The sequence below is a fragment of the Myotis yumanensis genome, unplaced genomic scaffold (assembly GCF_028538775.1).
Source record: "Myotis yumanensis isolate MYYU_CA2020_CCGP unplaced genomic scaffold, mMyoYum1.0.hap1 SCAF_15, whole genome shotgun sequence".
In the NCBI taxonomy this organism is placed as follows: domain Eukaryota; kingdom Metazoa; phylum Chordata; class Mammalia; order Chiroptera; family Vespertilionidae; genus Myotis; species Myotis yumanensis.
Window position 1 is genome coordinate 53,867,163 of NW_027223766.1, and position 12,529 is coordinate 53,879,691.

Consider the following 12,529-nt stretch of genomic DNA (forward strand, 5'->3'; position numbering starts at 1 on the left):
ACCCCCAGGGCTCGTCCTCCTGCTGCCACAGGCCCTTTGCACGGGTCGTGTCCCCGGCCGGGATCTCCCTTCTCTGAGTCCTCTCCTGGCACATCAGGCTGGTGCCACCTGGGCATCTCTTCCCAAGGCCCTCGTGCCACCCCCGGCTCCTCTCCCAGCCCCACCCGGCTAAGGCCAGGCCCGGCCAAGGCCAGGCCCGGCCCTGCCCGCACCACTCTCGCCCCTCAGGCACCACGGCCTGCGTGGCCGCCCTGAGCCAGGGAGGATGCTGTCAGAACCAGGCTGCGGACGAAGCCCAAACCGGTCCCACCGAGCCCCACGGCAGTGCCTGCCCGGCCCTCGTGGGGGTGAACGCGGCCGGTGAGCCTGCTGCGGCTTGTCTGACGGAGGCAATGGCCCAAGCGGGGCCCGGGCGGCGGTGATCGGCTGGCGGGGGCCGGGGGGACAAGCTGGCTCTAGAGCAGCCCGCGCGGCCTGGAGCCGGAGCAGAGCCACGGTCTGGGGGGGGAGCCTGTCGGGGAGAAAGCCGAGAGGGCCCAGGAGGGTCAGGAGGGAGCGGGCGGGACCTGCGGCCCAGGCCTGGGCTGTCCCTGCTGTGGGGGCTCCCAGCCAGGGCACCGGGGCCGGGGGGCCGGGGGGCGACTCAGGCAGAGATTTGTCACCTTAGAGACTGGCAGGGGGGCAGGTGGAGGTGAGGAGGCTTCTCGTGACAGAAGAGATTTACGGGCAGAAGATGTGGCAACAGTAAGAGGTGCGTGTGTCTGTGGGACCGAGAAGCCCAGAGAGTTGGGGGGGACCTGAGACCCCGGAACCTGCACCCCTAAACCGGGTAGAGAGGACGTGGCCGTGAGGCAGGTCCAGCAGACCCTCCACCTCTGTCAGAACCCAGAGCCCAAGTCACCAGGACCCGGCTCAGACTGGCTCTTAACAGAGAGAAGCTGGCCCGGCCGGCCTGGCTCAGGGGCTGAGCATCGACCTGGGAGCCAGGAGGTCCCGGCCGGGGCACAGGCCCGGGTTTCAGGCTCCATCCCCAGTGGGGGGCGTGCAGGAGGCAGCTGATGAGTGATTCTCTTTCATCATTGATGTTTCTCTCCCCCCCCCTTCCTCTCTGAAATCAATACAAACATTAAAAAAGAGAGAGAAACTATTGGCTCAAAATATGCAGAAGCTGTAGAGGCACCGCTGGTGGGTGTGGGCGCTGTGGCCGGGCCAGGTGTGCCGGCAGCTCCGCGGAAACCAAGAGAAAAGAAATCCTGGTGTTTGTCTCCCAGGCCCTGGAAAGGCCCCAGCAAGTGGCCTGCGGTGGCCCCGGGGGGCACGGACCCAGGATCGTGCCTGGCGCAGCCTCATGGCCAACCCAACGCCCCTGAGGCCCGGGACGCTGGTCTGTCGGCGCCTGTCACTCCAGGCGACAAGCAGAGTCAGAGCCTCCTCCACCGTCCGTCCACCCGGCCCTCCCAGGCCCAGCGTGGAGCCGCCTGAAACAGGTGAGGCTGGGAGGGAGGCCGCCTCCTCCGCCGTCGTCCTGGAGCAGGGCGAGGCCTCCTGCCCTCCGCCTGCTGGGTCTCGGGCCGCAGCTAGTCAAGCCCATTCCTCGCACCCGTTTCTCATTGGTGGCGATGACCTGCGTTGATAGTGGCAGAGGACGTCATAGGAGGTGCTTTAGGCAGGAACGGGATCGGTGAGCTCTCACCCGGGAGCAGCCCAGTCACGAGACACCTTCAGGAACGGGTCGATCCAGCATGTGGGTCATGCTGCTGATTTTTTCTCACTCTCTCGGGTTTATTTTCTCTTCGGCCTCATGCTCTGGGGGCACAGGACCCGGCCAAGAAACACCATCACAGCAGGAAAAAGAAACCCACCGCCCCCACCAGGAGTTCTAGAAAAGTCGCAGGGGCTCTCCCTGTGAGGGTGCAATTGTGGCCCCGCCCCCACACGCTGTGCTGAAATCCTAGCCCCGCACACGTGAACCTGGACTTGTTTGGAAACGGAGTTTTTGCAGGTGATGTAATCCAGTTAACATGAGGCCACTGGCCGGGCCCGGAGCCACGGTGACTGGGGTCCCTGTAGGACAACTGTGTGGACTCACCAAGTGATGGGGGGGCACCCCCGGAGCTGGACCAGGTGGCAAAGACCGGCCTCGGGGTTCAGAGGGCGCACGGCCCTGCGACACCTGGGTCTGGACTTCTGCCCGGATCTGAGCTGAACCCCGCCGGGGCCCCTCCCCCCGCTTCCGGGACTGACCTCGGCCTCCCTCGCGGAAGTCCCTGCTGGTCCCTGAGCCGGGTGAAGCCAGCCCCACCTGCACGCAGCCTGGCAGCGGGAGGGAGGATTCGAGGAAAGGGCTGGGCAGCCGCCCAGGGGACGGGGACGGTGCCAGGGGCTGCAGGGCCACAGCGTCCACTGGGCCTGGGCGGCGCCGGGGCTGGCAGGGGGCAGTGACCTCCGGCGGGTGCTGGGCAGGAGCCGCTGGAGGCCAGTGGATGTGTCTGTCTTTCCTTCTCTCTCTCCACTTTCCCTAAAAACCAAGGGAGAAGCATCCTCGGGTGAGGATTGAAAATAAATAAAGTAATTAACTAATTAAAAAATAAAAGCAGCAGCTCCCGGCGTGTGATGGCACCCGGGCGCCTGGTGCCGGCTCCCCCGCCAGGCGGCTCCTCCCTCCCGGGCCTGGCACCTCGGGGGAGAGGGCGTGGCTCCGAGTCCACGGGGTCCCCCCTGGGCTCCCCACAGGCTCCACCGAGCCTCTCCCCGGGGACGCGACTCCTGGCGGGGCAGCCGGGCACACACCAGGGCCCCCGCCCCCCAGATCGAGGGCACGGCCGGTCGGGCTGCCATGCTGCTCCCGTTCTCAGCCTCAGCGTCCAAGAGGCCGCCGGCTCCATGTCACGTCTGCACCCCACGGGGAGGGGGGGCGGGGCACAGACCTCTCCCCAGGGGGTCCCCCAGGTGTGAACTGAAGTGACCCCACGAGGGACGGCCAGGCCGGACCCCCCCCAGGTCCCTAGTCCTTTCCGGCCGAGACCCTCGGGTCCGGGCTTTCCCTGCGCACCTGGGCTCTCACCGGAGGCACGCCCGGGGCCTCTCAGGCTGCCAGGCCGGGCGGGGCGTGTCGGACGTCGGCCAGGCGGACGAAGGAGCCGCAGCCCAGCGGCCGGGGCTGGGTGGTTAGAGCCTGGCCCGTGGACCGGGTGTGATTCGCAATCAAGGACACGGGCCTCCGCTGCAGGTTCGATCCCCGGCCCCAGGTGGGGCGTGTGCGGGACCACAGGCTCCTGGCGGCCTGGCTCAGGGGTTGGGCATCAACCTAGGAACCAGGAGGTCAGGGTTCAATTCCCCGTCAGGGCACAGGCCCGGGTTGTGGGCTCAATCCCCAGTGTGGGGCGTGCAGGAGGCGGCCGGTCCATGATTCTCTCTCCTCATGGATGTTTCTCTCTCTCCCTCTCCCTTCCTCTCTGACGTCCATAAAAAAATATATATATTTTAAAAAAGAACCAAAGGCAAGTGTCCTGGAATCGGGGTGGGGGCGGGGTGAGAAGAGAGGAGCAGGGAGAGGCAGGGGCCCAGGACCAGGATGTTTGGGGAAATGCTGGGCCTCATTCCCCAGAGTCAGGGTGAGTGGCGACCTGGACAGAGGGTGGGGGGCCCAGCCGGGCCCAGGTGGTGACCCTGAGCAGGTTCAGGGACAGGGGCTCAGGGACGGGGGCTCAGGGACGGGGGCTCGGGGACAGGGGCTCAGGGACAAGGGCTCAGGGACAGGGGCTCGGGGACAGGGGCTCAGGGACAGGGGCTCAGGGACAGGGGCTCAGGGACAAGGGCTCAGGGACAGGGGCTCAGGGACAAGGGCTCAGGGACAGGGGCTCGGGGACAGGGGCTCAGGGACAGGGGCTCAGGGACAAGGGCTCAGGGACAGGGGCTCAGGGACAGGGGCTCGGGGACAGGGGCTCAGGGACAGGGGCTCGGGGACAGGGGCTCAGGGACAGGGGCTCAGGGACAAGGGCTCAGGGACAGGGGCTCAGGGACAGGGGCTCAGGGACAAGGGCTCAGGGACAGGGGCTCAGGGACAAGGGCTCAGGGACAGGGGCTCGGGGACAGGGGCTCAGGGACAGGGGCTCAGGGACAGGGGCTCGGGGACAGGGGCTCAGGGACAAGGGCTCAGGGACAGGGGCTCCGGGACAGGGGCTCAGGGACAGGGGCTCGGGGACAGGGGCTCCGGGACAGGGGCTCAGGGACAGGAGCTCAGGGACAGGGGCTCAGGGACAGGGGGATCAGGGACAGGAGCTCAGGGACAGGGGCTCCGGGACAGGGGGATCAGGGACAGGGGGATCAGGGACAGGAGCTCAGGGACAGGGGCTCAGGGACAGGGGCTCAGGGACAGGAGCTCAGGGACAGGGGCTCAGGGACAGGGGGATCAGGGACAGGGGGATCAGGGACAGGGGCTCGGGGACAGGGGCTCGGGGACAGGAGCTCAGGGACAGGGGCTCAGGGACAGGGGGCTCAGGGACAGGGGGATCAGGGACAGGGGCTCGGGGACAGGGGCTCGGGGACAGGGGCTCGGGGACAGGAGCTCAGGGACAGGGGCTCAGGGACAGGGGGATCAGGGACAGGGGCTCAGGGACAGGGGAATCAGGGACAAGGGCTCAGGGACAAGGGCTCAGGGACAGGAGCTCAGAGACAGGGGCTCAGGGACAGGGGGATCAGGGACAGGGGCTCGGGGACAGGGGCTCGGGGACAGGAGCTCAGGGACAGGGGCTCAGGGACAGGGGCTCGGGGACAGGGGCTCGGGTACAGGAGCTCGGGGACAGGGGCTCAGGGACAGGGGATCAGGGACAGGGGCTCAGGGACAGGGGGATCAGGGACAAGGGCTCAGGGACAAGGGCTCAGGGACAGGGGCTCAGGGACAGGGGGATCAGGGACAGGGGCTCAGGGACAGGGGGATCAGGGACAAGGGCTCAGGGACAAGGGCTCAGGGACAGGAGCTCAGGGACAGGGGCTCAGGGACAGGGGGATCAGGGACAGGGGGATCAGGGACAGGGGGATCAGGGACAGGGGCTCGGGGACAGGGGCTCGGGGACAGGAGCTCAGGGACAGGGGCTCAGGGACAGGGGCTCAGGGACAAGGGCTCAGGGACAAGGGGTGCGGCAGCCGCTCTGGGCAGGGATAGTGCTGTCCTCGCTCCTGGAGGCAGGGCTTTGGCCTTAGAGGCTCACACCCATTGAGATGCCTGCAATGAGCCACCCTCACACCAGGGCCCGGGCTGCTGCGTCCTCCGGGCTGAGAGCATTTTGGAGGCAGCAGGAAGGAAAAAATGAGACAAGAGACAAGCGGGAGAGAAGCTGCCAGAGATGGTGGGTGAGGGCGTCCCAGCCCGGGACGGGGGATCGAGCATCCACAGGCGTCAGGTGAAGACACGGCGGGAGGGAGGGGCCCAGGGTGCACTGGTCAGAGGTACAGACCCAGAGCAGTGAGGGGCACGCGGGGGAGGAGCCGTCAGACCCGCCAGGACAAGACAGGGATGCAGGTGTTCCTTTTAAAGTCAGCACAAGGGAACCAGACGCATCCAACGGGAAGCAGAAAAGGGAAAAATAGACTCTCTGCAGTAAGAGGCCAGAAAACTGCAGGCGCAGGTGTGAGCAGGGTGAGGCTCGGGTGCAGATGTGAGCAGGGTGAGGCTCAGGCGCAGGTGTGAGCAGGGTGAGGCTCAGGCGCAGGTGTGAGCAGGGTGAGGCTCAGGCGCAGGTGTGAGCAGGGCGAGGCCCTGGTGCAGGTGTGAGCAGGGTGAGGCTCAGGCGCAGGTGTGAGCAGGCGAAGGCTCAGGTGCAGGTGTGAGCAGGCGAAGGCTCAGGCGCAGGTGTGAGCAGGGTGAGGCTCGGGTGCAGGTGTGAGCAGGCGAAGGCTCAGGTGCAGGTGTGAGCAGGCGAAGGCTCAGGCGCAGGTGTGAGCAGGGCGAGGCCCTGGTGCAGGTGTGAGCAGGGTGAGGCTCAGGTGCAGGTGTGAGCAGGGTGAGGCTCAGGTGCAGGTGTGAGCAGGCGAAGGCTCAGGTGCAGGTGTGAGCAGGCGAAGGCTCAGGCGCAGGTGTGAGCAGGGCGAGGCCCTGGTGCAGGTGTGAGCAGTGCGGAGGCCCTGGTGCAGGTGTGAGGAGGCGAAGGCTCAGGGGCAGGTGTGAGCAGGCGAAGGCTCAGGGGCAGGTGTGAGCAGGGCGATGGCTCGGCAAAAGGGAAGCTCCGGTGGGTTTGAGGAAGAACAGGCCCGGCCGCGGGAGGTCCGGGAGGTCCGTGCGGGGCAGAGCGCGACGTTCCCTCTTCTCTTCCCAATGGACTGACAACACAGACGGCAGAGGCAGACGAGGGGAGGGGTGACCGAGTTCCGCACGCGTGTGCGTGTGCACACAGGAGCCCACACGGGCACAGGGCCTGAGGCGGGGACCGGGGTCCGTGCTGTCGGGGGCTGAGGACGGGGTGAGGGCCGGGCGGGGAGGACGGGGCTCCGCGCCAGGGGTCTGCCCGCCCGTGGACAGCCCTACGGCAGCTCGGAACAGGCCGTGACGGGCGAGGCCCCTGCCTCTGTCCAGGGAAGGGGCGCCCGCCGGGTCCCGCCTGCCTTCAGCTCAGAGTGATGCGCATCTGGGGAGGCCTGTGCGAGCCCCTTCTCTGACTGGGACCCTCCCTGTGGCCGAGGCGCCCGAGGCTCCCGCCCGAAGCAGCGTTTCTGTCCTCACCCCTCTGGGCGTGGGGGAGGGGCCAGGGCTCTTTCTCAGTCTTTGTTTCTTAAAAATAAGCACCTTACGCCCTGGCTCAGCGCTGGGGCGTCACCCAGGCACCAGGAGGTCAGGGTCACTTCAGTCGGGCACGTGCCCGGGTCGTGGGCTGGATCCCCAGTGGGGGGCGGGCAGGAGGCAGCCGGCCAGGGATTCTCTCTCTCCCTCTCCTTCCCTCTCTCTAAACATCAATAAAAACATATTTTAAAGATAGTAAGTCCCTACAACAACCAGCAGCCAGACTTAGGCCCGGACTTGGGTGGCAAACTGCTCCCTTCATCTTAGAACAACAAGCAGCAGGACACGAGGGAAGGGCCCGAGACGCGGGCCAGGCCCCGGGGCGGCTTCCGGGCAGAGCTGGCGGCTCCAGACGCGTCCCTTTGCCACCCGGTGTGTCTCCTGGCAGCACCGGGACACTCGTCCGGCCCGACCTTTAAGTCTTGTCCCTGAGCCTTTGCCACTTGCTGCCAGGTGCCTGCGTAATCCACCGCGGCTTTAGCGGGAGGCGCGCCACCCTCGGCCTAACCCCGGACCGAAAGCTGAGGCAGAACAGGCTCCAGGCGCTGCGTAGGGCTGGGGAGCAGTCGTGTCTTCCGACTCCAGACCCCCTGACGTTCCGGCTGGCTCCCTCCCCTGCACCTGCACCCTCACCCTGTACCTGCACCCTCACCCTGTACCTGCACCCTCACCCTGCACCTGCACCCTCACCCTCCCCCTATACCTGCACCCTCCCCCTCCCCCTATACCTGCACCCTCACCCTGCACCTGCACCCTCACCCTCACCCTGTACCTGTACCTGCACCCTCACCCTCACCCTACACCTGCACCCTCACCCTGTACCTGCACCCTCACCCTCACCCTGTACCTGCACCCTCACCCTCACCCTCACCCTGTACCTGCACCCTCACCCTGTACCTGCACCCTCCCCCTCACCCTATACCCGCACCCTCACCCTGCACCTGCACCCTCACCCTGTACCTGCACCCTCACCCTCACCCTATACCCGCACCCTCACCCTGCACCTGCACCCTCACCCTCACCCTCACCCTCACCCTCACCCTGCACCCTCACCCTGTACTGCACCCTCACCCTCACCCTGTACCTGCACCCTCACCCTCACCCTGTACCTGCACCCTCACCCTCACCCTGTACCTGTACCTGCACCCTCACCCTCACCCTGTACTGCACCCTCACCCTCACCCTCACCCTCACCCTCACCCTCACCCTCACCCTGTACCTGCACCCTCACCCTCACCCTCACCCTCACCCTGTACTGCACCCTCACCCTCACCCTGTACCTGCACCCTCACCCTCACCCTCACCCTCACCCTGTACCTGCACCCTCACCCTCACCCTCACCCTCACCCTCACCCTCACCCTCACCCTCACCCTGTTTGCAAGCCGCCGGTGCTGTCTAAGCACCTCTCCCATCTGTCTCTGAATGTACTTGTTAGAAGTTGACTTTAGGGAGAAAGGGAGAGGGAGGGAGAGAAACACGGATGAGAGAGACTCATCAACCAGCCGCCTCCCGCAGGCCCCCCTGACCAGGGCTCGAACCCGCACCCGGGTCTGTGCCCTGACTGGCAATCGAACCCGAGACCTTCAGTGGCCGGGACGATGCTCCCGCCCCCCCCCACCCCCGCCCCCCGGGCTCACAGGCCAGGACGGCACTTGCTCTTTCTCATGTTTGTGAAACGTTCCCGTCGACGCTGGGCTCCTGTGCGTCTGCAGCAGCACGGACTGCCCTGACCTCCCGCCTCCGACTCTCGCTGGGCTCGCTTCTCAGCTCCGCGGCTCCCAGGGCCTTTTCTCGGCTTTTCCGTCTGGAGGTCACGCCGCCCGCGAGCAGAGGCGGGTCCCCTCTCTCTCCCACCGGGACCGGCTGTTCGCCTCCCTGCCTGGCTGCCTGGCTGCGACCTCCACACGAGGTTGCGCACACGTGAAGGCCGACGTCTTCGTCTCGCTCTCACCCGGGAGGGGGGGCGGGAGCCGGCCTCCTTTTTTCTTTCTTTTCATGTATGTTTATTGATCTTAGAGAGGAAGGGAGCGGGAGAGGAAACCCATGATGAGAGAGAATCGTGGATCAGCCGCCTCCTGCACCACCGACTGGGGGTCCAGGCCGCCACCCCGGCCCGTGTCCTGACTGGAATCGAACCCCGACCTCCTGGCTCATAGGTTGGATTTTAGTAATTTTATTTTTCTCCGTTTTTCCCTCGGTCAGTCTAGCTCAGTGGTTCCCAACCCTTTCCTGGCCACGCCCCCCTACGCGTCTCTAACATCCCGATGCCCTCCCTGTGGCAATAATTCTTCTTATTCAGAAAGTGAGCCCCTGTTCCCCTGGAGGAAGCCGAAAAGGCCACGAACTTGGTCTAAACAAGCTTCCAAAGAACAGGCATCCATGAGAGAAAAATAGAACGAAAGGACAGCTGAAGTGCTGAGGAAGAAATCACTAAGAAATTGTTTAAAAATAATAGTAATATGAAGTGATAGGAAAAGATAGCAAATAAAGTTTCCAAACACGGACTGGAGACCTGGAACGCATCGCTGTGTCACAGCCCACGTTTCTATGCTGCGCACGAGGCCCCTGGAGCCTCAGGAAATGCAAACACCCAGGTAACAGCTCACCCTCCGGCCGCCCCTGTGGGTCTGTGTCCCAGGCTGGGAGCCACGGGCGGGAGGCCTGGAGGGTTTTCCATTTGCTTTCGGTTTCACTGGCTTTTCCTGCTGTTTTCTTGTTTCTGCTTCTGCTCTGGGCGCTGCCTCGCCTGCTTTTCCAGGTGAAAGGCCTCGGGCCGCGGTCCCACCCGAGCTCCGGTCCCGCGGGCTGTGTTTTCTCCTCTCCCTGGACGTGTCCTCTGGGACCCGCTGGCGATGTCGGGTCTGCTGTTGAGCTGCCACTATTTGTGAGTTTTCCAAATTTCCTTATTTCTGTGGACGGAGATTTCACTCTCCATCGCCACCCTCCCCGCCAGGCTGGGGGAGACGCGGGTTTTCCTTAAACAAGACGCGGTGCTGCCCTCTGCTGGGAGCTCATAAAAACTCCAACCTTGCCACATTCATGGGCGGCGAAACCATCGTCAAAATATCTCTACTAATAACAGGGTAATATGCTAATTAGACCAGGAGACCTTCCGGGAGACCTTCCAGACGTCCTTCCGGACAAAGCCATGGTGGCAGAGCCAAGGCAGAGGTGGTTAGGGGTGATCAGTCCAGGAGGGGAGGGCAGTTGGAGGTGATCAGGCTGGCGGGGGCTGGCGGGGGGTGGGGGGAAGCATTCGGGGGCGATCAGGCCGGCAGGGGGGGCCAGTTGGGGGCAAGCAGGCCGGCAGGCAGAGTGGTTAGGGGTGACCAGGCAGGCAGGTAGGTGAGCAGTTAGGAGCCAGCGGTCCCGGATTGCGAGAGGGACGTCCCAGATTGGAGAGGGTGCAGGCCGGGCTGAGGGACACCCCTGTCCCCCCACATGGATTTCATGCACCGGCCACTAGTATTATAATAAAGCCCTGGCCAGGGTGGCTCAGAGGATAGAGCGTCGGCCTTCGGACTGAAGGGTCCCGGTTCCGTTCTGGTCAGGGCACATGCCTGTGTTTCGGGTTCGATTCCCCAGTGTGGGGCGTGCAGGAGGCAGCTGATCAATGATTCTCTCTCATCGTGGATGTTTCTCTCTCTCTCTCTCCCTCTCCCTTCCTCTCTGAAATCAATAAGGGAAATTATAAGTAAATAAGTATTTCTGACATTAAATGGTTTTTTATGTTTATTACTGTACACGTGCAATAAGATACTTAATTTTAACAACTTTGCGTAAGATTTATTTTTGTTACGGAGCCTTGGGAGTTATTTACTGTCGGTGCCAATTTGCTTTTAATGCTGGCGATGGCAGCTGATCCATCTACGGCTCCGCCATCTCCACAGCATTTTATTCAAACCTTTTCTTTATCGTGGCTGGTACGACCGTACGTGGGTGGATTATTACGTGGAAAGAGTTCCAATTACTTCATGTCCTCACCAGCACTTGTTAATTCTCTCTCTATAACCAGTAGCCATCCTGAAGGGTGGAGGGGACAGCTCTGGTGCTTTCTTTGTCCATTTCCCGAATGACCAGTGATCCTGCACTTCTGCTCCGGCTCCTGACGGTTTGCATCTCTGGCTCTTTGGTTGTTGAATCTCAGCGATCAGAGCACAGACCCCCGGCTGGAAGGCATGCTGGGTACTTGCACCGTGAAACTTCCGCTGACACCCTGTTGAGACCGGAGCTGAGGCACCTTTGGGGCCTGGAGCCCAGGGGTAGACACCCCGGGGCCAGGCCTCCCCCGGGGGCCTCCTGCACTCGGGCCCGGCGGCGGCTGCAGGTGAGTGAGGGGCAGCCCCCTGCCTGGCTGGAGAGCTGTCGCTGACTCCCTTCTTCCCCGGCCAGCAGCCCAGCGCCCGCAGAGCAGCTGGTTCCAGGGTGGGGGCTGCTGGGAGCTGAGGTCGACCAACCGACGGAATTCAGGGGTCAGCTGGAGTCAGACGAGGCTCCGGGCAAACAAGGAGGCCCACCCTGCTGGTCCTGGGTCAGGGTCTGGGGACAGAGCTGTCCCTGGACCTGGAGGGCAAACGAGATGAGGGTGAGAGCTCCGGGGCAGCACCCAGAGCTATGGACACTGGGCACATCAGTGCCACCAAAGAGGCACCACCCACGGGTGGCAGCCCGACTCTGGGAGACCCTCGGGGGACGGGTGTGGGGCTAAGTGGGTGTGGAAGCTGCTCCTGCCCATGGGCTCCCTGCCCAGGCCGGGCCCTTTGCCACAGTGAGCACAGACCCCACAGGGCCTGGGCTTTATGCCAGGGGACTGCACGGCCTGTTTCCTGAGCCACGGACGCCCACGTGTCCCGGGGGCTCTGGCCCGCACCGGCCCGCACCCATGTGTTCCTGGCTGGGGTCAGCTGTTCTGACAATAAAATTTGTCATATTAAGTTATCAACCGGGACTTTACAGAACCAGGCAAATAAATAGCAGGCAAAACGCCCTTGGAGCCCTGGCCGGAGCGGCGCAGTGGATAGAGCATCGGCCTGTGGACCGAAGGGTCCCGGGTTCGATTCTGGTCAAGGGCACGTACCTCAGTTGCAGGCTCCTCCCCGGCCCGGCCCCTGGTCGGGGCTCAGGCAGGAGGCAACCAATCCACGTGTTTCCCTCACATCGATGTCCCTCTGTCTCTCCGTCTCCCTTCCACTCTCTCTGAAATCAGTGGGAATTATCCTCAGACGGGGATTATCGAAATGAAAACAACACACGCCCTTGGGGGCTCCCCCGCCCGCCGCTCCGAGCAGATCACCTGACGCGCAGACACGCTGCAGCAGCCGCCTGGCCGCCTTCCCGGCCGATCCCTGAATGACGCCTTTGTTCACCGGCCTCCGCTGCCCTGCTTCCTGTCAGGGCCCCCCGCCCCCCAACCCCCCCCCCCCCCCCCCGCCCCACAGCAGAGAGTTTCCATGCCTTTCAAGGCTGCTCTCACAGTTAACACCAGCACTTAACAAGCCCAGAGCCAATCAAACTCTCCGGCCTCGCCCAGCCGGTGTGGCTCAGTGGGTAGAGCGTCGGCCGGCGGACCAAAGGGTCCCGGGTCCGATTCCGGTCAAGGGCACGCACCTCGGTTGGTTGCAGGCCCCTCCCCGGCCCAGGCCCTGGTCAGGGCGCGTGCAGGAGGCAACTCATCGAGGGGTTTCTCTCTCCCTTCCACTCTCTCTAAAAGATCAATGGGAAAATATCCGCGGTGAGGATTAAAAAATCATAAT